We start from the raw sequence: 24544 nt of genomic DNA on the forward strand, positions 1-24544 counted from the left end.
CGCCTTGAAGTCTCTCGAAAAGTTCAGAGATGAGTGGGAGTGGGTAGCGGTTCTTCACTGTAATGCGTTTAGTCCCCGGTAGTCTATACACAGTCTGAGAGTACCGTCTTTCTTTTTAACGAAAAAGAATCCAGCCCCCGTGGGCGAATTGGAGTGCCGTATGAAGCCTCATTTCAAATTCTCGAGAATATATTCGTCCATGGCTTCAATCTCAGGCAGAGAGAGGGGGTAGGATTTAGACTTGGGCAATGTGTATCCAGTTACCAAGTCTATCGGACAATCGTATGATCGGTGTGGAGGTAGTAGCTCGGATTGAGTTTTGCTGAAGACATCCAGAAAATCTGCGTACGGGCGGGTTTACCTCCCTTAGGGTTGAATGTATTAGCCAGCAGTTGAGGCGAAAGTAGAGCTGGTTGAGAAGACTCCTCTGACCTCAACCTCCAGACAATGGGATATTGGAATGTCCAATTAATGTGCGGATTGTGTTTCTGCAACCAAGGTAAGCCAAGGGTGACTGGAGTTCCAGGAGCATGGATTACATGAAAGACCAGGGTTTCCTTGTGGGAATGAGAAAAAAGGGTGAGGGGGCAAAGTCTCCAAGGAGATATATGCCGGGGTGAGCGGAAGGTTGTCAATCTCGACCAAGGCAAAAGGAGACTTCTTTATAACGTGTGGAATCTGGTTCTGTTCAGAGAACGTCTGGTCCATGAAATTTCCTCTTGCGCCGGAATCGATAAATGCCACTGTGGAGGTGTGGAAGGTAGGGCCAGCGAGAGAGACGGGAATGGTCAATTTCTTGGGTAGTTCCTTCCTGTAAAGGGGACAAGAAGATTTAGCACCCAGGGAGGGCCCCTTCGTACTCACTGGCTTGGTCGTTTCCCAGACATTCACGGACCAGATGCTCGGAGGATACGCAGTAGTAACATGAGCCACCGGCATGGCGAAACTTTTGCATCGATGCCTGGGAACGCTGGACTCCAAGTTGCATCGGCTCCGGAGCCTTCAGAGCGGGGAGCGGGGAGACGGCAGGTCCCATGGTAGAAGAGAACCTGGGAAAAGGGGCATGAAAAGGCATGAGCTGGGGGTGTTGGCGTTCAGCGTGGCGTACCTGAAGACGTTGATCCACTCGAGTGGCCTGGGAGATGAGTTCTTCCAGAATTCCTGGCCTGGGTTGTGAGTCGAGTTCGTCCTTCACAGAATTCGTTAATCCATGCCAGAAGACTGAGACTAAGGCCTCCTGGTCCCATCGTGTCTAGGCCGCTATGGTCCTGAACTCCAAGGCGTACTGGGACACGGACCGACGTCCCTGTGAAAGCTGAAGCAAAATGTCAGAAGCAGTTTCTTGGCGTGCGGGGGTGTCGAATACCTGTCGAAAGTCTTGTCTAAATGCAGCATAATCTCGGGTGATTTCAGGACGTAATTTCCAGATCGGGGAGGCCCATGCCAGCGCATTTCCAGTGAGCATGCTGTAAACATATGCCACCTCCTTACGACCAGTGGAATACTGCTGCGGGGCCATCTCAAACAGGATCTCGCATTGATTAAGAAATCCATGACAGGCATTCGGACCCCCCACATACGGCTTGAGTGCCAGAATCTTCGGGCCTGTATACGCGGCGGGCACTGGTTCTACCTGCGCCAGAGGTGTGGCCAAAGGTGGTGCCTGAAATGAAAATTCCTGTACCTGTTGAGTGAGGAGAGCCATCTGATCAGTTAAGGCCTGGATTGTTGATACATGGCCGTCATCATAGAGGCCAGATCAGTCTGGTCTGCGTCTTGTAGGCTCGACATAATGTTACACCGGTGCTGCCCGCAGACCAGATCTGTCCCTTATACTGAGGTGGGGACATAGATATACACGCACCCGCAGCAGAAGAAGCATGTCCGGATTGTGGTGTTTTGGCGTTGCCAGGCCAAGTGAAAATAGCTGTTGCAATACTTGCCGGTACAGGTACAAGAAGAGACATCGTGTAGCCGTTTGCCAAGGTCAGGGAGAGGAGCGATCCGGAAGGTCGATGTCCAAGCTGAGGTCGAGGGGCGTGAGAAGCAGCGAGGTCAAATGAGAGCCGAGGTCCAGAGCCAGAGAGTGAAGTCCGCCAAGCCGGGTCGTAACCTGAATAACGAAGAGAAGAGAGAGAGAACCAGCATAGACATCCGCTAGAAGAAACAATGTCGAGCAATGAGTGAGTGGCAAGACAGGCAATATATAGTGCGGCTGACCAATTGGAAGTGGGGGCAGGCCTGGAGGAGTGTGTGGAGCTGTCCTGGATAGGTCCCCTTGATTGGCAGGCAGGTGAGCAAGTTTGGTCTGGGGAAATAGCCTGTATGTTAGTTGGGGGCGTGGTTTCACTGCTAGTGCAGTGAATAAATTATCTTCACCCGGCGCGCACTGTCCACGCACGCTCCTGGGACTAATGGTAGCCACGTGAGTGGGAAGAGACTGCGGAGCAGAGGCGGGCCACTGGAGACAGCGGGGACACCCCAAGGCAAAGGGAGGTGGCTGGCACCAGCGAGTGGGATGTCTTACGGCAGCAGGAGCAGCAGGAGTAAGGGAGATACGCGCTGCGGCTGCCGAGATCCTCTAGTCCTCACAAGAAATACATGTTGTAATCATATAAATAACAAATAATATAAATAACAGGTCATGGGAATAAGTGCTTCAGACATAAAAGTAACATTAAGGAAGAGGAGTCCCTGCTCCGATGAGCTTACAATCTAAATGGTAGGTAGGGGAACGTATAGAGACAGTAGGAGGGAATTCTAGTAAGTGTGTTTGCAGGATGCTAAGCTTTATGTATCATGTGTCCAGGAATATCCACAGTGCTATTCATATGCTTCTTTAAGTAAGTGTGTCTTTAGGTGGGTCTTAAAGGTGGATAGAGAGGGTGCTAGTCGGTATTGAGGGGAATGTCATGGGAGAGGAGGTTTAGCTCAGTATTAAAGGGGTTACACCCCATTTAGCCACCCCTGCTCTCACCTGGGAGGCGAGGGGTTAACTGGAATGATTTCCAGTACTGTAGTTATGCCCTTGCTTCAGCACCAACTGTGTATCCCCCTGTGAATATGTATTGTTCCCATTCCAGTGTCTGCACCAACACATACACTGGGATCTATGCGGGAGGGAAAGGGTTAATGTTAATTCTGTGTTTATGGCCCTTTGTCCCTTTTCCCGCCTTTGCAGGCTCCATTTGGCAGTTTCTCCATTGGTCGCCATTGGGGCTCAAATCAATCCTATGGAGATTCCGGCGATTTGGGCCCGTTTCCGTAGCCCCTCAGGGCCAACATTCACAAGCTGCGGTAACCCATTTAACGGCATCCTCCGATGGCTCCCGCCTAGCCGGGGCGACAACCCTTCGCGGGATGTCTCCCGGAGAATCTGGACGGGCTGCATCGGCAACAGTGGCGAAGAGCGGCAGCCATCCTTCTGCTCCCAGCGAAGCAGCCGGAGCAGATCTTTCCCGGCCATCAGCAGCGGTGCTCGGCAAGTGGTCGGCTGCAGCAAGATGCTGTAGTACCCTGGCCCGACCTGATATGGTCGGGCCAGTGGAAGTGCTCCCCAGACACGGGATGCAGGTGGCAGCAGCGGCGGAGGAAAAGCTGCGATTCCGGCAAGATGCCGGAGATGATTTGATTTGGGGGGAGGGTCGGGGTGTGCGGGAGGTGGGTGTTTTGCCATGTTTGGAGGAGTCGACGCTCCTCAGAAGCAACCGAAGCCCCACAATCTACGCCGGTGACCCTTTGCCGAAGCCGGGTGCTGTTGCGGCAGTCACCCGGAGCTCGCCCGTAGCGGTGGCGGGGTCGGAAGAGCCGCGATTCCAGCAAAGTGCTGGAGCCTTTTATGTGAGTGGGGAGGGAAAGGGTTTGCGGGAGGGGGCTGTTTTACCTGGTTTGAATGGAGCCGAGTTTCTCCACGAGGACCTGGGACCCATGTCCTGCACCGTTTTCCCTGTGCTGAAACCAGGAGCTGTTGCGGCAGTCGTCCGGAGCTCACCGGCCAAGATGACGCCGGCGGCGGTCACTCCAGTCCCCCTGCAATCGGGACCTATGAAGGCGGCGGTCTCTGTGGAACCCAGCGAGGTAAGCCAGACTGACCCTGACTTATTGTTACCTATAACTGTACCCTGTTATTCCCCTGTAGGAGTGACCGGTGGGTGGCAGGAGATTGGGCTAGGGGAGGGGAAGGTAGGGCAGCTGGTAGGGCAGCTAGGCTTTCCCATTACCCTGGTGGAGCATTAAGGGGGCTCTCAGTTAAGAGCCCCACTGTTGCAGCCTTGCTATGGGCTGGAGGTATCAGGGTTTGTGGCAAAGTTAGACCTCCCCAGGGTTACCTACCAGCCAGGAGCTAAGGCGGGTGCATCCGCACCAGCAACCCTGAGCTCATCTCCGTAATGGGAGCACAGCTTCAGGGAGAGGGGCTAGCCCCATTAGCACCCAGCTCTAGGGTATCTTGCCTGGGAGAGGGTTGGGTAGGCCAGTGGGAACCGGGGAGGAAAGGCAGCAAGTGAGCCAGCTAGATTTCCCCATTACCCTGGCAGAGCATCAGAGGGTCTCTCGGTTTAGAGCCCCACTGTTGTCGCCTGGCTATGGGCTGGAGGTATCAGGGGCAGTGGCAAAGTTGGACCACCCCCGGATTACCTGCCAACCAGGAGCCAAGGCAGGTGCTTCTGCACCAGTGCCCCTGGGCTCCTCTCCGGTAATGGGGAGGCAGTATCAGGGAGATGACCTCACTCAGGTATCCTTAGTATCCAGGTTAGGACTAGCTAGGGAGAAGTGGAGTGAGGGAAGGCTGCAGGTAGGTAGCCAGCACAAGGTCTCAGTAGGAGAAGATGGGCTAGTGGTAGCCGGGGAGGAAAAGCAGCAGGTATGGCAGCTAGAGTTCCCTATTACCCTGCCGGAGCCTCAGGGGGTCTCTCAGATCAGCAACCCCCTGTTGCAGCCTGGCTAGGGGCTGGAGGTATCATGGACAGTGCAAGCTTGTGCCACCCCAGGGATACGTGCCAGCCAAGAGCTAAGGCGGTTGCATCTGAAGAGATGCCCCTGAGCTCATCCCTGGTAAGGGGGAGACAAGTTCAGGGAGGTAGGTGCACTCAGGTAGTCCCTGTGTCTGGGTTAGTATTGCCTAGGGGGAAGCAGAGTGAAGGTGGGCTGCAGGGAAGTAGGCAGCAGGAGTCATCAGCAGTGGCTGAGATGCTAAGCCTTGGGGAGGCTATGCAGGGGGGCACTGTGGAGCAGGGGGAGATAGGAGGTCAGTGGGGTGTCAGGCAGCTGGTAGAAGCTAGGGATGGGCTAGGAAGCCAGGAGGTCCCTTGTTCTGACTTGACAGGAGTGACCCCCATGACAGATTCCCCAGGGTTCCCAGAGGTAGGGCTGTGGGTAGGTAGGCAGCCAGGTGCAGTAGCCAGGGCTGGGGGGGTACAACAGAGGGTTCTGTCCCCAGGTCAGCCAGGGGTAGCTACAGAGAGGAAGGGCAGCATAGTGGAGGGTAGATGATTGATGCTAGCCCTAGCAGCAGTGGTGGTAGCAGGTGCTTATCTCCTGGCCTTCAGGTTTGAGAGGGCAGGAGCAAAGCATCTGGGTACCAGGAACCCAAGTACAGGTTACTGGGGGATTGCCTTGTCCCAGGAGGCAAAGGAGAGGTTAGAAGTCAGCATCCCAGGTGGTTTCTGGAATCCAGAAGTGATGCCACCCAGGGTGGGAACTGCCCAAGAGCCAGAGAGGAAGGGCAATGGTATAGAGGAGCAGCTATGGGTGGGCACAGGGCCAGGGCAGGTAGGGTCCCTACAGGATAGTGACATAGCTCTTTCCCAGACTGGTTTGACAGAGAAGCGACGGTCTGTGCTTGTTAGCTGGTCTCTCCCTGGTACAGAGACATGCGAGTCTTTGGGCAACATGCAGTGGTCTTTCTTCACCATGCACTGGGTGGGGGGCAGAGGGGGGCAAAGGAAAATGCCTGGTGGCATCGTTGGAGCCCTGCTCAGCAGGATCTGGACTTCACAATCCAATGTGGCCAGGACAGTGTACTGGACAATGCCAGAGGACAATTTTGCCAGGCCAACCCCTCAGGACTTATTAAGTGCTTCAAGGATGCCAGTAGTGTCCCAGTGCCAGGGTGGGCAGCTGGGTCACAAGGCACCCATTGAGCAGGGGAGGTGTCATGGGAGAGGGGGTTTGGCCCGTTATTAAAGGGGTTACACCCCATTTGGCCACCCCCTGCTCTCACCTGGGAGGCGGGGGGTTAACTGGAATGATGTCCAGTACTGTAATTATGCCCCTGCTTCAGCACCAACTGTGTATCCCCCTGTGAATATGTATTGTTCCCCTTCTAGTGTCTGCACCAACACATACCCTGGGATCTATGCAGGAGGGAAAGGGTCAATGTTAATTCAGTGTTTATGGCCCTTTGTCCCTTTTCCCGCCTTTGCAGGCTCCATTTTGCAGTTTCTCCATAGGTCGCCATTGGGGCTCAATACAATCCTATGGAGATTCCGGCGATTTGGACCCATTTCCGTAGAAGACCTGCAGGTGGCGCTCGAGAGGAGGAGCGGCGGTTAACCATTGAAAGTGAATGGAGTAATGCATTTCAATGGGGATGCCTGGAAGCCGACCTCCGGAGACGAGATGGCAGCCTGCCAGACCGCAAAACCGCAAGAGCGGCTAACTTGTCAAAAAAGAGCTTTGATCGCGCAATTGGCGTGGGAACTAGGGCCTCGGTCAAGTTCACGGCCAATGGACGTGGGAACTTTTGTTCTAGGGCACCCAGAAATAAAATTCCTTTTGCCCCTAGATGTTAGGAACCCCCTCACTTGACCCCAACAGTGTCCGACAATTAATGGCGGCGAGAAAGGGTCGCGCCAACCAGGAGGGTCCTACCATTGAATCCTATGGCGGCGCCGGCCCATGCATTTCCTATGGAGGTGCCGGCCCTATTGATTTGAATGGAGGGAAGCCGCGTGAAAAAATGGCTAAGTCAGAATGAGCAGAAACCTGGAACCCATAACTCTGGTTCTTTTCAACCTGGAGGGCTGAGATTCAGTCACCATGTATTCCTAGTTCCTGCAGGATTGCATGGCAAATAGAGACCCTCTCGGGGCAACAGAACGGAGTCAGGGTAATGGTAAAGTTTGGGTTTCTGCTATTGACTTGCATGGCAGAAAAAAGCCACTTTTGTAATGTGCTTTTAAACTGTATTTTTGTATCTACGGTTCTGGGGGTCGTGGAAGGCCACTATGGCAAGGGTCCTCCGGCATGAGGACCTGGCAAATTTCAGCCCGCTCAGACCCACAGAACGGATTATTTTAATATGAGTAGATATTAAAGAATGTATTGTATTTTGGGTCCAGGGTAAAAGCCCGGGAAAGCTAGAGCCCATATGGTATGTTAATGCTCAAGGGGGAGACAAGTGGTCTACAATAAACCCCTGATCAAAGGCTCCCCCACCCTGCTTGTGTGTGCTACAACAAAGCAGAGCAGGACGTGGGTACTTGGGATAAGTGTTGTGTTTCACACCTTGAAACAAAGTGTTTCCTATCCCAAGCAGACTGGGCGACGCCAGTCTTGTGGGAGGGGGGCTAGGGAAATAAGCCCCTGATTAGAATAATGTCCACCCAGTGGGCAGGTATTACTTTGCCTCTCAAGTGAGGTGGCAAGGAAGGATTGGGTGCAGATAATTGTCCTCCAATGACTTGGACTCAATGCCCGGGTATAGGATTGAAATCACATATAAACCAGTGTCAGCCCTATACCCAGGGTCTTTTGTGTCTTTTCGTGATGTCTTCATTTGAACCTGTATTGCTGAATGAATTGCCAATCCTGTACCTGATTGCTTCATTGTCCAACCCTTAAGTAAGTGTCTATTTCTTGTCTGTTATTTGTATCATCTTGTGTGTTCTCCTTCTTTAAGGAATAAACTATATTTATTATATCTAAGTCTTGTTCAATTCAAACCAGATATTTGGTGTATATTATACCCTGTCACAAGCTACCGTGACAGGGAAGGGCATTCCAGAGGTGAGGGGCAGCCAGTGAGAAAGGTTTAAGGTGGGAGAGGGCTTTAGATACAAAGTGGGTAGAAAGAAGACATCCTTGAGAACAACGCAAGAGCCGGGATGGTGCATGGCGAGAAATTAGGGCTGAAATGTAAGGAGGGGCAGAAGAGTGTAAAGCTTTAAAAGTGAGGAGGAGAATTGAGTGTGAGATGCGGGATTTGATCGGAAGCCAGGAGAAGTATATCAGGCGGGGAGACGCTGAGAAAGATTTAGGAAAGAGTAGAGTGATTCTGGCAGCAGCGTTTAGGTTAGATTGTATTGGAGACAGGTGAGAGGCAGGAAAGCTGGACAGCAGGAGGTTGCAGTAATCGAGACAGGAGAGACTGAGGGCCTGAGTCAGAGTTTTAGCAATCGAGTAACAGAGGAAAGGGCGTATCTTTGTGATATTGCGGAGGAAAAAGCGACAAGTTTTAGAAACTTTTTGAATGTGAGAGGAGAATGTGAGAGAGGAATCGAGTGTGACCCATAGGCAGCTGTTACGCTGGTGCTGCCCACAGACCAGACCCGTCCCCTGTGCTGAGGTGGGATGTAGGGATACACGCATCCGCAGCAAAATGAGCACGTCCGGAGTGTTGTGTTAGTGTTGCCAGGCCAGGTATAGTAAGGAAGACAATACTTGCTGGTACCGGTAGTAGAGGAGGAGTAGATATTGCCGTTGCCAAGATCAGGGATTGGAGAGTTGCGGATGGTTGAAGGTATAAGCCGTGTTACAGGGATGCCAGAAGTCACGAAGTCCAAGTAGAGCCGAAGTCGAGAGCCAGAAGGGGTAGTCGTCCAATCCGCGTCAATACCTGAGGAGTCACTGAGAGAGTAGTTAAATGCTTCCATACAGAACTATGTCGAGCGACGAGTGATGGGAAGCACAGGCATAATAAAGCTGGGCAGGCCAATGGGAAAAGGGGGCAGGCCTGGAGGACTGCAAGGAGTCCTCCCTGATAGGAGGGAGGTTTTACAGCCCAGCTGAGTGTAATCATTGATTTGCATGGAACTGTGTGATGCTTGGGGGCGACGCTTCACTGCAGGAGCAGTGGTTAAAAGTGCTCTGTTAGACGTGTGCTCTGTAAGCTGGGAATGCATGCACATAACGTCTGGGGCTGGCATGCGTGTGTGCGTGGATTCGGTGACTGACGCGCGTATGCGCATGGGGACAGAGACAGATGCACAGGTGCGCATAGAGCGCTGAGCTGGGGACACACACAGAGGCTGCGGTTCAACAGGCACCTCTTCGGTTGGTGCAATCCTGTGATGGCGAAGAGCCAGAGTGCCAGTGGCAGACAACGGAGGTATGTGGGAATTGCGCTGCAGACGCTTGGGCGCCTGAGTATCGACGGGAGGTGAGTAATGGTCACGCTGACGGCGCTTAGACACCAGATTCCTTACAGTACCCCCCCTTCAGGAAGGGCCTCAGGACGGTCCTTAAATGGTTTGTTTGGAAACTTCTTCCTGAAAGTCTTCAGAAGAACCGGAGCGTGGATATCACAAAGTGGAACCCAAGACCTATCTTCTGGGCCGAAACCCTTCCAGTGCACGAGGAACTGCAGTTGACCCCTGGATATGCGAGAATTGAGTAGGGACTGGACCTCATATTCTTCCCTATACTGGGTAATAACCGGATCAGGCCTACGGTTATGGTTGGGGAAGAAATGACTGGATACAAATGGCTTGAGTAGAGATGTGTGAAACACGTTTGGTATCTTCATGCTGTCGGGAAGTTGAAGCCAGAATGCTACCGGATTAATCTGTTCAGTTATCGGAAAAGGGCCCAGGAACCTCGGCGCCAATTTTGGGAAAGGTACCTTCAAATAAATGTTTCTTGAGGACAGCCATACCATATCCCCTGGCTTGTATCTGGGTGCCGGACGGCGGTGGCGATCTGCTTGATGTTTGGCCCGTTGAGAGGCGGTAAGAAGAGCAGACTGAATCTTGAGCCGGGACTCCGGAAGGAATGTTGGAGACTGGAAGACATGGGGATGAAAACCGTAATTGATGAAAAATGGCGACTCTCGGGTGGACTCGTTGGTAGCGGAGTTAAAAGCATATTCGGCCCATGGAAAAGTTGTGCCCAATCATCCTGAGAATTGGAAATTAAACACCTCAGGTATTTTTCCAGGGACTGATTGACCCTTTCTGTTTGACCATTGGACTGAGGATGGTAAGCTGAGGAAAAAGAAGAAGAGATCCCTAGTCTTTTGGTAAAAGTTCTCCAAAATCTGAATAAGAACTGTGACCCTCTGTCAGACACGATGGACGAAGGAATACCATGAATGCGAAAGATGTGATCAGTGAAGATATCAGCAAGGGCGGGTGAGGTGGGAAGTCCTTTGAGCGGGATAAAGTGAGTCATCTTAGAAAAACGATCCACCACTACTAAAATCGTATTCATCCCTTTGGACCTTGGCAACTCCACAATAAAATCCATTGATATGTGTAACCATGGATGTTCTGGGATGGGCAGAGGAAGGAGAAGACCGTGAGGCCTTTGATTTTGCGCACAGACCGGACAAGCGTGCGTATATTTGAAAATTTCTTTGGACATCTTGGGCCACCAAAAGTTGCGACGTATAAGGTTCAAAGTCTTTTTGTAGCCAGGATGACCAGCTGCTCTCGAGGCATGTCCCCAATCCAGAACCTCGGGTATGAAATTAGGTCTTACGAAGAGCTTGCCCCTGGGGACCTTCAGGTTCTTTGGAATGGACCTTTGTGACTTGACGATCTTGTCAAAGCTTCTGAAGGAAGATGCGGTGAAAATCTTCTCGTGAGGTAAAATGGTCTCCATGGAATCTTCTGGTTTCTCTTCGGAAGAATGTTGTCTTGAGAGAGCATCTGCTTTGACATTTTTAGTTCCAGGAATATATGACAGTTGTAAATTAAATCTGGAAAAGAACAAAGACCAGCGGGCTTGCCGTGGACCAAGACGGCGAGCGTTTTCTATATATAATAAATTCTTATGGTATTGTATTGTATTGTACTGTATGTCTTTATTTATATAACACCATTAATGTACATAGCGCTTCACAGTCATAATACATGTGGTAATCGAATAAATTACAGATAATATAAATAACAGATCATGGGAATAAGTGCTTTAGACATAAACATAACATTAAGGAAGATGAGTCCCTGCCCCGAGGATCTTACAATCTAATTGGTAGGTAGGGAGAACGTACAGAGACAGTAGGAGGGAGTTCTGGTAAGTGCATCTGCAGGGGGCCAAGCTTTATGTATCATGTGTTCAGAATGATCACAGTGCTATTCGTATGCTTCTTTAAGCAAGTGTGTCTTAAGGTGGGTCTTAAAGGTGGATAGAGAGGGTGCTAGTCGGGTACCGAGGGGAAGGGCATTCCAGAGGTGTGGGGCAGTCAGTGAAAAAGATTTAAGGTGGGAGAGGGCTTTAGATAAAAAGGGGGTAGAAAGAAGACATCCTTGAGCAGAACGCAAGAGTCGGGATGGTGCATAGCGAGAAATTAGTGCTGAGATGTAAGGAGGGGCAAAAGAGTGTAAAGCATTAAAATTGAGGAGAAGAATGGAGTGTGAGATGCGGGATTTGATTGGAAGCCAGGAGAGGGATTTCAGGAGGGGAGATGCTGAGACAGATCTAGGAAAGAGTAGAGTGATTCTGGCAGCAGCATTTAGGATAGATTGTAGGGGAGACAGGTGAGAGGCAGGAAGGCCGGACAGCAGGAGGTTACAGTAATCAAGACGGGAGAGAATGAGGGCCTGAGTCAGAGTTTTAGCAGTCGAGAAACAGAGGAAAGGGCGTATCTTTGTTATATTGCGGAGGAAAAAGCAACAAGATTTAGAAATTTTTTGAATGTGAGGGGCGAATGTGAGAGTGGAGTCGAGTGTGACCCCTAGGCAGCGTGCTTGGGCTACTGGGTGAATGATCGTAGTTCCAACAGTAATGTGGAAGGAGGTAGTAGGGCAAGGTTTGGGAGGAAGTATGAGGAGCTCTGTTTTAGCCATGTTGAGTTTAAGGCGATGGAGGGCCATCCAGGATGATATAGCAGAGAGACATTCAGAAACTTTGGTCTGTATAGCAGGTGTAAGGTCGGGTGTTGAAAAGTATATTTGTGTGTCGTCAGCATAGAGGTGATATTTAAACCCAAAAGATGTGATTAGGTCACCTAGAGAGAGTGTGTAAAGAGAAAAGAGAAGGGGTCCAAGGACAGAGCCCTGGGGTACCTCCACAGAGAGATCGATAGAGGAAGAGGAGGTGTTAGCAAAAGAGACACTGAAAGTACGATGGGAGAGGTAAGAGGAGATCCAGGATAGAGCTTTATTCCGAAATACCAAGAGTATGGAGAATGTGGAGGAGAAGAGGGTGGTCCACGGTGTCAAATGCTGCAGAGAGGTGGAGTAATATGAGCAGAGTGTAATGACCTCTGTCTTTGGCAGCATGGAGATCGTCGGTTATTTTAGTGAGGGCTGTTAAGTAGAGTGAGCAGTGCGGAAGCCTGATTGTAGAGGGTCTAGAAGAGAATAGGTGTTGAGAAAGTGTAGCAATCGAGAGAATACAAGACATTCAAGGAGTTTGGAGGCAAAAGCAGGAGGGAGACAGGTCGATAGTTAGAAGGACAGGTAGAGTCAAGCTTGCTGTTTTTGAGTAATGGTATAACGGTTGCATGCTTGAAGGAGGATGGAAAGATACCAGAGTACAGGGAAGAGTTAAAAATCTGTGTTTGCACAGGGATTATAGAGAGTGCAAGGGGGTCCCGCAGGTGTCCGGTGCGCCCTGCAGGAGTCAGGGGTCCCCTAGGCCATCCCGGGGTCCCCGCGGGTGTCTTCAGGAGTCCTGGGGTCCCTGCGGGCCTGCGGTACCAATGGTGTGCCTCAAAAATATAAACAATATTTCTAACTAAATACACCCCCCTCCCCCCACCCCCTAACACATGCAATAGAGCAATGGGCAAAATTACTATTATCCACATATGGATAATAATGCATTTGCCCATTTTAAATACATTAATCACAATAAATACAGTAAATACATATTACTTGTGCCCAAGTTGCGCCTGATGAAGTATACCAGTTATATGAAACGCGTTGCGAATTGTGTAACCAGTTTACCTTAATCTTGGTGGCTGGCATACACTCAAGTGTTTTCACTCCGGTCTTGATCCCTCAATGAACAGGCATCCTCGGACAGCTACGGGGGGCTTCTTTCCCACGCATGCGCACTGCATCATACTCCACGCCGATACACACGGAGGTGAAATTGCAGTGAATGCCTCAGAGTCAGCCCTACCGCGCGGGACTGTCATCTGTAAGGAATGGGATATCACCCCCTTACCTGATCCACGGTGGAGCCTAACAGATTAAGATATCGCCTAGACCTTGAGATGAACTAAGTTTTAATTATATGTAAGTTTCTATATTATTGTTGTTACATTATATTATTATACCCTTACCTTGGTGCGCACCTGTGCTTTTTTCTTTTTTTCTTAAATACTTATTACACTTACTGTACCTTTTCCATGCACCCACGATGAAGGTCGACTTCATCCTTATCTTCATCCTGCCCATGTCCCCTCCGATGCTGCAAAACATACAAAAGAATAAAAATAGCCAATGTAATGTTCACTAACCCCTTAATCACCTTAGCGGTCATTAACTTCTATAGTCATTAAGTAGTTAACCCACCCTTACCCATTCATTTGTACAGTGGGTATAATATATATATACATACATATACATATATATATATATATATATATATATATATATATACATATACATATATACATTACAAGAGACAGAAATACAATAAGCGCAACCACACTGAAATTAGTAAATGAAATAATTACCACATATAATGGAGGGTATACACCCTTACAGTTTAACTTTCCCTGACTCAGTCTGCAGCTAAAAGGTCTACCGCTCCACGGGCTGGTAACGAAATGTGCAAAGAGAATGACGTAGGCGCAAATGGAGACAAGAAAAACAAACATAGGGTAGTATGTTCAGACAAAATAAACCGCCAGAAGGTATGATATGCACTCACAGCGTATAGGATAAAATCAAGCCTTGTATCCACTCTGGGATCTGGAACAGTTATGTGATGAATCTGGAACAGCTGGTCATCCACAGCAGTTGTAATCTCAAGCATAGATTCACATGCAGGAAGAGAGGTAAAACACAAATAGTGTAACACAGTTTATTAAAATTGGTAATAAAAATAACTATAAGTAAAAAACTCACATTCTGTGAGATATCATAAAACTTATGAGAATTCTGAGCATCTCACACTCAATAGAAAAGGATAGTAACTGTTAGGACCAGTATGTCAGGCCAGAGTCTGCACTCATGTTAAGCTTCCATTTTGTATGATCATAACTAGTTAAGATTCTGTAGTCAGCCTTTTTGCTGAAATATAATTCATAAATGCACTCAGTTTCTCTGCTAAATTGCATTTTCTTTCTTCCTGGCCAGAATATTACTAGATACTTTTGTGTGGTCAATTTCCTGGTGTTTTAGTAGAATATAATAGAATGGTTCTCTGCAAGAAGCAAGGTAGTGAAAAAGTTGCTAAGACTCAAGGTCTCTTTTGATAACAGACAATGAATAAGCTATGTATTTAGACAATTGCTTGTATTGAAAAAAGACACGTCTCAAAAGTCACGCCACTAATATGTCCTGCCCCTAAATCACGCCTCTAATCAAAGCTATGCCCAAGACACACCTAGTATACGCCCAGGACACGCCTATGATACGCCTCTAACCAATATCTTTTTTTATTCTGTATAAAAACCATTACCCTATGAGTAATAAATTGAGACAAAGGATTTGAAACCTGGCGTGCGTTACGTTTCATTTGGTTCGTCTCCCAGGCCTGATAAGGTTCATCAAAGATCGAAGATAACAGTTGCAGGGCGTGATAGCTTCCTGGGAAGTCTGCTGCAAACAGGTGCAGATAGTATATCCGGTCACAAAGCTTCAGTGTACCTGGCAGGGGAAAGGTTCCTCTCGGTGCTGAAGCCAGGGGAGGAAATAACGGATTTTCCTTTCAGTAACCCTTTGCAGATTTCTTCAACAGTCCTTGGTATGTAGATTAGTAACCATTAGGGAAATGCTCCTGGTTATATATAGAAAACACACTGGGTGTCTCTATTGCTCCACACAGTCTCTTAATGTTTGTTGTCTCTCTCCGTTATTGTCAACCTAATTAGGTCTTTCCCACTGCACCTAATGTGCACATAGTACTCACGGTACTTTGATATAGGTGCAGTCCGGATTCACACTTAGTGCGCTGTTATTGTATTCCCACGAAGAGTCCTCAGTATTCCTTTGGTCACCCACGGCTCCTGGGGACGCTCCGTGACGTACCGTACCACGTGATGACGCGGTGACATCACTCCCTCTCGCGAGAGTTCGTCTGGTAGGCTGTGGGAGCAGGGCCTCGATCCTCTGCACTGCCGATCTCACCGCAGTCAAATACTGGGATTGGCGGCCACCGGCACCTCTTGGCTGCTGTCTGCTTCTTCTACTGAGTCTACTACGTATCATGCGTTCACTGTAAACCACGCCCTACGCGTTTCTCCGTTAGGCTTCGTCAGGGGCTGATTATGCTCCCTCTCCCTCATCTAGGGTTATATACCCTCCTCCATTATGCAATTGATTAATTTAAAAAATCAAATAATTAAAGAGTTATTCAAAATACATTGGCTTCATGGTTTTTAATATATACATTGTGTAGCTAATCAATTGCTTGCTTATTGGTACCATTTATATTACATGCCGAATCAGCTGTTGCCGTTCTAAACCAACTTGGCGTCCATTCCCAGCGTGCCGCGGGGGACCCTGCGTGTAGTCCAACACACACGTGTGGATGAAGACGCCAGCCAGCAGTAACCAGCGTACAGAAACGAGAGGGGATACTCTCTAAAATATCCACTGCCTGCTTACCTATTCCATCTGGTGAGTAGGCATTACTACTGTCACCATCGGTGCTGCGGAGCACTTCAATCCATTTTTATTGTCCTATTTTTATATGTTTATGTAAAATATGGTGTATTATTAATTGTTATTAAATTGTTTTACTGTGTAATTTCACCTGTCCAGTTTTCAGCTGATTATATGTTGTTTTAAATGTTGTTTGTCCTATTTTTACGGTATTATGCTATGTGTTGTGCTTTTTCTTTTCTTTAAAGCACACCGTGAGGAGCTACCTTCCATCGGCCAATAGGCTTGGCTTTCATATATCCTTTGCTTGTATTAGCTGTTTAGGCGCCTCTGGATACCGATCTCTTCCCATGCTATAGTTATGACCAGGGGGTCAGTTTTTTGTATCCTAGGCAGCCCCCTTTGTGTATTTAACAACTTCCACATAGGGTATTACATATTATATATTACATTATACTTTGTTGGTTAGCGCTACCTTTCTTTGTTGTACTTATGGTATCCTACACACACACACACACACTCTCCCATGCACACACACACACATTCTCTCTCCCCCACTACACACACACACACACACACACACACACACACACACACACACACACACACACACACACACACACACACACACACACACACACACACACACACACACACACACACAATCCCATGCACTCACTCTCTCTCCCCCCTACACACACACACACTTCCCCCCCCCCCTCTACACACCTTGGGATCGCTGTGGTCTCCCCCGGAGAGCGCCATATCCCACGGATAGAGGGAGAAGAGGCGGGGGCAGGCTGGGTGTTGCCCTCGGCGACCGTCACTAGGCCGGGAAAGATTGGGGTGAGGGGGTATCACGGAGGCCGGGAGAGATTGGTGTGAGGGAGGGGGTGGCAGATGGCTCGATGCAAGGGGGGCGGATGGCCCGATGCGAGGGGGGCACGAACGGCCCGATGCGAGGGGGGGGCGGATGGCCCGATGCGAGGGGGGGGCGGATGGCCCGATGCGAGGGTGGGCGGATGGCCCGATGCGAGGGGGGGGGCGGATGGCCCGATGCGAGGGGGGGGCAGATGGCCCGATGGGAGGGGGGGGCGGATGGCCCGATGCGAGGGGGGGGTGGATGGCCCGATGGGAGGGGGGGCGACAGATTGCATTGCAGGGGCCTGAGGCAGACAGGCGTGGAAGGGGCTGGCTGCCGGAAGGGGGAGAAGTTGAAGCGCCGAGGAGGGAAAGTTGCTGAGAGGCAGGGGAGGAGCAAAGGCAGTGCTCAGAGAGCCGGAGGCGGGGTAATCTCCCCCAACAACATGAACCCGCCTCCGGCTATTTGTTTTCTTTCTCCAGCGCGAGCGCAGAAAAAACAGCAGCGCGAGTGGGGGAAATTTAAAAAACACACGTGTGCTGCTTGGGCCAATATTTACTCGCCCGGAGGTTAAATCCACATGCCCCGGGCTTGTAAATGTATATAATTGTTTGAACACTATATATATATATATATATATATATATATATATATATATATATATATATATATATATATATATATATATATATATATATATATATATAAACCATAATACTGAGTTAAGTTATGGTGAGTAAAAAAAGTGACAAAAACCCTCCACAGGAAAGCAAATATGCAAATATAGCTGTATGCTCATCTGCATGTCTTAGGCAGGTCTGCAACCTGTGCTCAAAGCTGTGACTATGCAGCAAGCTTAAGCCTATAGGGAACCATGTTAAAAATGGTTATTGAGGCAAAAAGTGACACTGTGTGCCCATTTGCATGTCATTTCCCAGAATCCCTTGCTGCAGTGGAAGTGCTGTATGCTGGGTGATGATGGGGAAAGGCGGGGTTGCAGACCTGCCTAAGACATGCAGATGAGCATACAGCTATATTTGCATATATATATATATATATACAGGTATCAGTACCGTGTTAGCCAAGCTTCAATAATCAAAAAATAAATAGATGATACGGTTCCGTGGCTAACGAAATGCTTTTATTTGTGCGAGATTTCGAGATACACTGATCTCTTCTTCCGGAAGAAGAGATCAGTGTATATCGAAAGCTTGCACAAATAAAAGCATTTCGTTAGCCACAGAACGGTATCATCTATTTATTTTTTGATTATATATATATATATATATATATATATATATATATATATATATATATATATATGAGAACAAAAATTGTAGCACCAGAGTAGGACTGCAAGTGTTTTACCTATTGGTAGACTATAGTGAATAAATAAATTAGATTTTGTGTATATAGTGCAAAAATGTATATTACAAAATGTGATAATATTAAAATAGAAAATGCAATGAAAAATACATAATAATCAATAAACTGTATAGTGAAACACAAACACCTTAAGTGAAAAAAGGAGGTGCAAAAGTGCAAAAAAGAGAAAGTAAATAAAGTCCAACCAGTCCTTTAAATGTTTGTCCATGAATGGAGGTAAATGATGCTGACAAGGTGGTCTCCGGCTGCTCTCACATGGGATAAACTACATCCACGGATATCTACAAACAGAAAAAAAGAGAGAGCGCACGCCCCAAAGCATAATACTGTGTATTTATTATGAAAAAAGGAAGGGGAAGGGGGGGGGGAGGAATCACACTCACAAGATAAAAATTGTTAAAAGGCAATTTGTGATTATATCACCACCATCCGGTTCTGTGCAGCGGAATTGCGTCTCTGTGGGCTCCTTCAGGACTGCCAGTAGAAGTCACCGCTCACCGGATTCCTGGGGTGCCGTTTGCCGTCAGATTGCCGTCCAAGAACACAGCTCTCCACTCCGAATGGCCGCCGTATAGATCTCACGCTGGATGTGGCCTCGTGCGTAGTGACGTAATCAGAGTCCCTGACGCGTTTCATCACCGCTGGGCGACTTTCTCAAAGGGCTGATAGTGTATGGAATGAAGTCCTGCACATTTATAGCCAGTCCATCGCTTAGCAACCCATAATAGGATAATTGGTTAACCCGTGGTAAGCTGGTGAAGTAGGGCGTAACTAGATGTACTGCACCCTCTTTAAACACATGATTTAAACGACTGACTAAATAAATGGCAGATCATGGAGAGAGTATATATAAAAGTTAACACATATTGTGGGAAGGATCTAAAAAACATTATACACATATATGTAACACAATAAATACTCAAATTCATTGCTGATATTATATAAAATACTTAAAAATGATTCAAATGGATGATCTGAACCAATAGATAAAACGAGAAAGCAAAGTTAAAAATGAAATTAAGTAAATTAACCCCTGTTGTATAATAAACATTAAATAATAAATATATACAAAAATATTTGAAATAAAATTACACACATAAAAATCACACACAGGGGTGGCAGTGCATTGAGATCTAATAATCATATTATAAATAAAAGATAGTACGAACTATTAATTCCTCATCATAACACCATGCATATATAGACAAAATTATGTACACATACATAATTAGCAACCGAAAATTCAATAGATCTACACTACTAGACAAGTAAAAGTTGCACATGCTTATTGCTGGAAAGATAATATATATGTGTATATAGAACATGAGCTAAGAGCAACCTTATGACTCAAATGGGATTATATGCTCCCAAGATACTTGTACATAGATGAATATACTGATGTATTGTATTGTATGTCTTTATTTATATAGCGCCATTAGTGTACATAGCGCTTCACTGTAGTAATACATGTGGTAATCAAATAAATAACAGATAATATAAATAACAGATCATGGGAATAAGTGCTTTAGACATGTATATTAACCAATGTGTATCAAATAGTCGAACTATTATAAAGTGGGGTGTATATTTCCCTCATATAGATATATAGATAGAAATAAAAATAGAACATGATGAATCATGTAAATGTATATTCACAGAGATATTGATGTGACTCAAGATGGAAATCTAGTGAACAGGGAGAGGAGAGAGAAAAAAGTATCAAGGGCTATAACTAAATGAAAAGTGAATGATTGTATTGTATTGTATGTCTTTATTTATATAGCGCCATTAGTGTACGTAGCGCTTCACAGTAGTAATACATGTGGTAATCAAATAAATAACAGATAATATAAATAACAGATCATGGGAATAAGTGCTTTAGACATAAAAGTAACATTTCGGAAGAGGAGTCCCTGCCCTGAGGAGCTTACAGTCTAATTGGTAGGTAGGTAGAATGTACAGAGACAGTAGGAGGGAGTTCTGGTAAGTGCGTCTGCAGGGGGGCAATCTTTATGTATCCTGTGTTCAGAATATCCACAGTGCTATTCATATGCTTCTTTAGGCAAGTGTGTCTTAAGGTGGGTCTTAAAGGTGGATAGAGAGGGTGCTAGTCGGGTACTGAGGGGAAGGGCATTCCAGAGGTGTGGGGCAGTCAGTGAAAAAGGTTTAAGGCAGGAGAGGGCTTTAGATACAAAGGGGGTAGAAAGAAGACACCCTTGAGAAGAACGCAAGAGTCTGGATGGTGCATAGCGAGAAATTAGGGATGAGATGTAAGGAGGGGCAGAAGAATGTAAAGCTTTAAAAGTGAGGAGAAGAATGGAGTGTGAGATGCGGGATTTGATTGGAAGCCAGGAGAGGGATTTCAGGAGGGGAGATGCTGAGACAGATCTAGGAAAGAGTAGAGTGATTCTGGCAGCAGCATTTAGGATAGATTGTAGGGGAGACAGGTAAGAGGCAGGAAGGCCAGACAGCAGGAGGTTACAGTAATCAAGACGGGAGAGAATGAGGGCCTGAGTCAGAGTTTTAGCAGTCGAACAACAGAGGAAAGGGCGTATCTTTGTTATATTGCGGAGGAAAAAGCGACAAGTTTTAGAAATGTTTTGAATGTGAGGGGCGAATGTGAGAGAGGAGTCGAGTGTGACCCCTAGGCAGCGTGCTTGGGCTACTGGGTGAATGATTGTAGTTCCAACAGTAATGTGGAAGGAGGTAGTAGGGCCAGGTTTGGGAGGAAGTATGAGGAGCTCTGTTTTAGCCATGTTGAGTTTAAGGCGTCGGAGGGCCATCCAGGATGATATAGCAGAGAGACATTCAGAAACGTTGGTTTGTACAGCAGGTGTAAGGTCAGGTGTTGAAAAGTATATTTGTGTGTCGTCGGAATAGAGGTGATAATTAAACCCAAAAGATGTTATTAGGTCACCTAGAGAGAGTGTGTACAGAGAAAAGAGAAGAGGTCCCAGGACAGAGCCCTGGGGTACCCCCACAGAGAGATCAATAGAGGAGGAGGAGGTGTTAGCAGAAGAGACACTAAAAGTACGATGGGAGAGGTAGGATGAGATCCAGGATAGAGCTTTGTTCCGAATACCTAGAGTATGGAGAATGTGGAGAAGAAGAGGGTGGTCCACTGTGTCAAATGCTGCAGAGAGGTCGAGTAATATGAGCAGAGTGTAATGACCTCTGTCTTTGGCAGCATGGAGGTCGTCAGTTATTTTAGTGAGGGCTGTTTCGGTGGAGTGAGCAGTGCGGAAGCCAGATTGTAGAGGGTCTAGGAGAGAATAGGTGTTGAGAAAATGGAGCAAGCGAGAGAATACAAGACGTTCAAGGAGTTTAGAGGCAAAAGGCAGGAGGGAGACAGGTCGATAGTTAGAAAGACAGGTAGGGTCAAGCTTGCTGTTTTTGAGTAATGGTATGACTGTTGCATGTTTGAAGGAGGATGGAAAGGTTCCAGAGCAGAGGGAGGAGTTAAAAATGTGTGTAAGCGTAGGGATTATAGTAGGAGCTAGAGGTTTTAGGAGATGGGAGGGAATGGGGTCAAGAGGGCAAGTGGTAGAGGGAGAAGAGGCGATCAACAGCGACACATCCTCCTCTGAGACAGTGGAAAAAGAGTCAAGGAAGGCAGGAGGAGAGTTAGGAAGAGGTGTAGGATGGGGGGAAGAAACAGAGGGGATGTTCTGCCGTATGGATTCCACCTTTTCCACCGAATGATAGGGATGAATGATCAAATGAAACTATAATTCTAATTTAAGATTGATTATAAAACTTTTTATAATTTTTTTTATTTTTTATATATATAACCCTTGAGTCTGACCCGGTAATGGGTTATCAGAATGATCTAAACGAGCTTCTTCTCATAGCACTCACTCAAGGTATTATTTCTAAAACGGAGTTTAAATTTTTGTTTAACCCTCATCCACGTACACCTATTTTTTATCATTTGCCGAAGGTGCACAAGTCCTTGGTCAATCCACCTGGCAGGCCCATTGTGTCCGGGGTGGAGTCGATGACGTCGAGCTTATCCCAATATGTAGATTACCATCTTTAACCCTTTGTAGCTAAGCTCAGGTCACATATTAGGGATAAGCTCCACGTCATCGATTCCAGCTCAAACATCAAATGGAAATCCACCTATTTGTGGGCCACATGTGATGTGGCCTCATTGTATACTTGCATTGACCATGCCAGGGGCATTGAAGCACTGACATTTTGGCTTGACAAGGACTTGTGCATCCCTAAGAAACACAAAGAATTTATTTTGGATTGTGTTAAATTCATTTTAAACCACAATTATTTTTTGTTTGAGGAGATTTTTTATCTGCAGATCTGTGGAACGGCCATGGGCACGAGGTTTGCTCCCAGCTATGCAAATCTCTTCATGGCTTTTTGGGAGGAGAGATTTGTGTGGCAAAATGAACATCTTGGAGCGGGCCTCGTGTACTATGGCTGTTTCATAGATGATATCATTTTGATCTGGGACGGAGAGGAGGCTGAATTATTTGAGATCCTTAAATCATTGGATGACAATCTTTTGGGATTGAAATTTACATTCAATATAGATGCAGCCTCCATAGTCTTTCTAGATTTATTACTCACGTCTGATAAAGATCTTAACATTATTACATCCACTCATTTTAAAGAAGTCTCTGTGAACAATTACGTACATGCGTCCAGCAACCACCACAAGCAGTGGTTACACAATATTCCTCTCGGGCAGTTTCACCGGATTAGGAGAAACTGCTCCAGAGACATTGACTTTGTCCAGCAGTCGGAACAGCTCAGCCTTAAATTTATACATAAGGGCTATGACAATAAACTAGTCTCTGAATCTTTCAAGAAAGTGAGCTCCTTAGATAGGTCAAAAAGGATACAGGCATCTAGGAACAGACCGGTAGGATCTCGTCTGGGATACAACTCATCAGTGATTGCTGGGAGTACTGGTAATTCTAGTTTTAGATTTATAACTACCTACAACCAGTCCTTTAGAGCCATTCAGAAGATTGTAAGCAATCACTGGGGAGTTCTCAGATGTGATCCTTATTTGATGGGCATTCTTCCGGACCGGGCCTCGATTGTCTACAGAAAGGCCAGAAGTATGAAGAGCATTATAGCTCCAACCAAAATGAGATCAGGGAATGTCTCCAAAAAATCAGCGTTTAATGGTCTTAAAGGGAACCACAGATGTGGACGACGTAGATGTATTACCTGTAGACATTTGAGAACCCGGTCCGATTTTAGTTCTCCCAATAGAGATATTATCTATCAGGTTAGGAATTTTATAAATTGTCAAAATTCATTTGTGGTGTACTGCATCCAGTGTGGTTGCGGGCTACGCTACATTGGACTCACCACAAGACCTCTCTGCACCCGTTTCCTGGAGCACAGGAGGAGTGTCATAAAGGGAATGATTGTTAATAGTATTTCCCGACACTATAAAGACATACATAATCAGGACCCTAATTGTATGACGGTAATGGGCCTGGAACATATTTCACCCTGTGCTCTGGGAGGCGATTGTTGCAAGATCTTGTGCAGACAGGAGACCTATTGGATCCACCAGTTGGGGACCCTCACCCCTGGAGGACTCAATGAGTGTCTGGATGCTAGTACACTAGTCTGATCTCCTACTCTCTTGGACTCTCGTCGCTCTAATCGAGGGAGAACAGTTGTGTCTGCCAATTCCCCATAATCCTCTTTTTCCTTCACTCCCACATCAGCAAGCAGTGTATCCCCATCCCATCTTCCCTCTCCCCATTCCCTACCTCACCATCCCTTTCCTTCCTTTTTTCCCGATCCCCCCTTCCCTCCCTCCCTAGCCCCATCCTGTCCCCCTCCATCCCTGGTTAATTTCCACATAAATGATTGACAGTATTGTCTACATTTATTCATTACATTTTCATTTTTATTTAATGTATACATTTTTATTCCAAAAAATTTTTATAAAAAAAAAAAAAAAATTATAAAAAGTTTTATAATCAATCTTAAATTAGAATTATAGTTTCATTTGATCATTCATCCCTATCATTCACTTTTCATTTAGTTATAGCCCTTGATACTTTTTTTCTCTCTCCTCTCCCTGTTCACTAGATTTCCATCTTGAGTCACATCAATATCTCTGAGAATATACATTTACATGATTCATCATGTTCTATTTTTATTTCTATCTATATATCTATATGAGGGAAATATACACCCCACTTTATAATAGTTCGACTATTTGATACACATTGGTTAATATACATCAGTATATTCATCTACTGTATGTACAAGTATCTGGGGAGCATATAATCCCATTTGAGTCATAAGGTTGCTCTTAGCTCATGTTCTATATACACATATATATTATCTTTCCAGCAATAAG

This window comes from Ascaphus truei, chromosome 3 (genome assembly GCF_040206685.1).
Source record: "Ascaphus truei isolate aAscTru1 chromosome 3, aAscTru1.hap1, whole genome shotgun sequence".
NCBI lineage: Eukaryota > Metazoa > Chordata > Amphibia > Anura > Ascaphidae > Ascaphus > Ascaphus truei.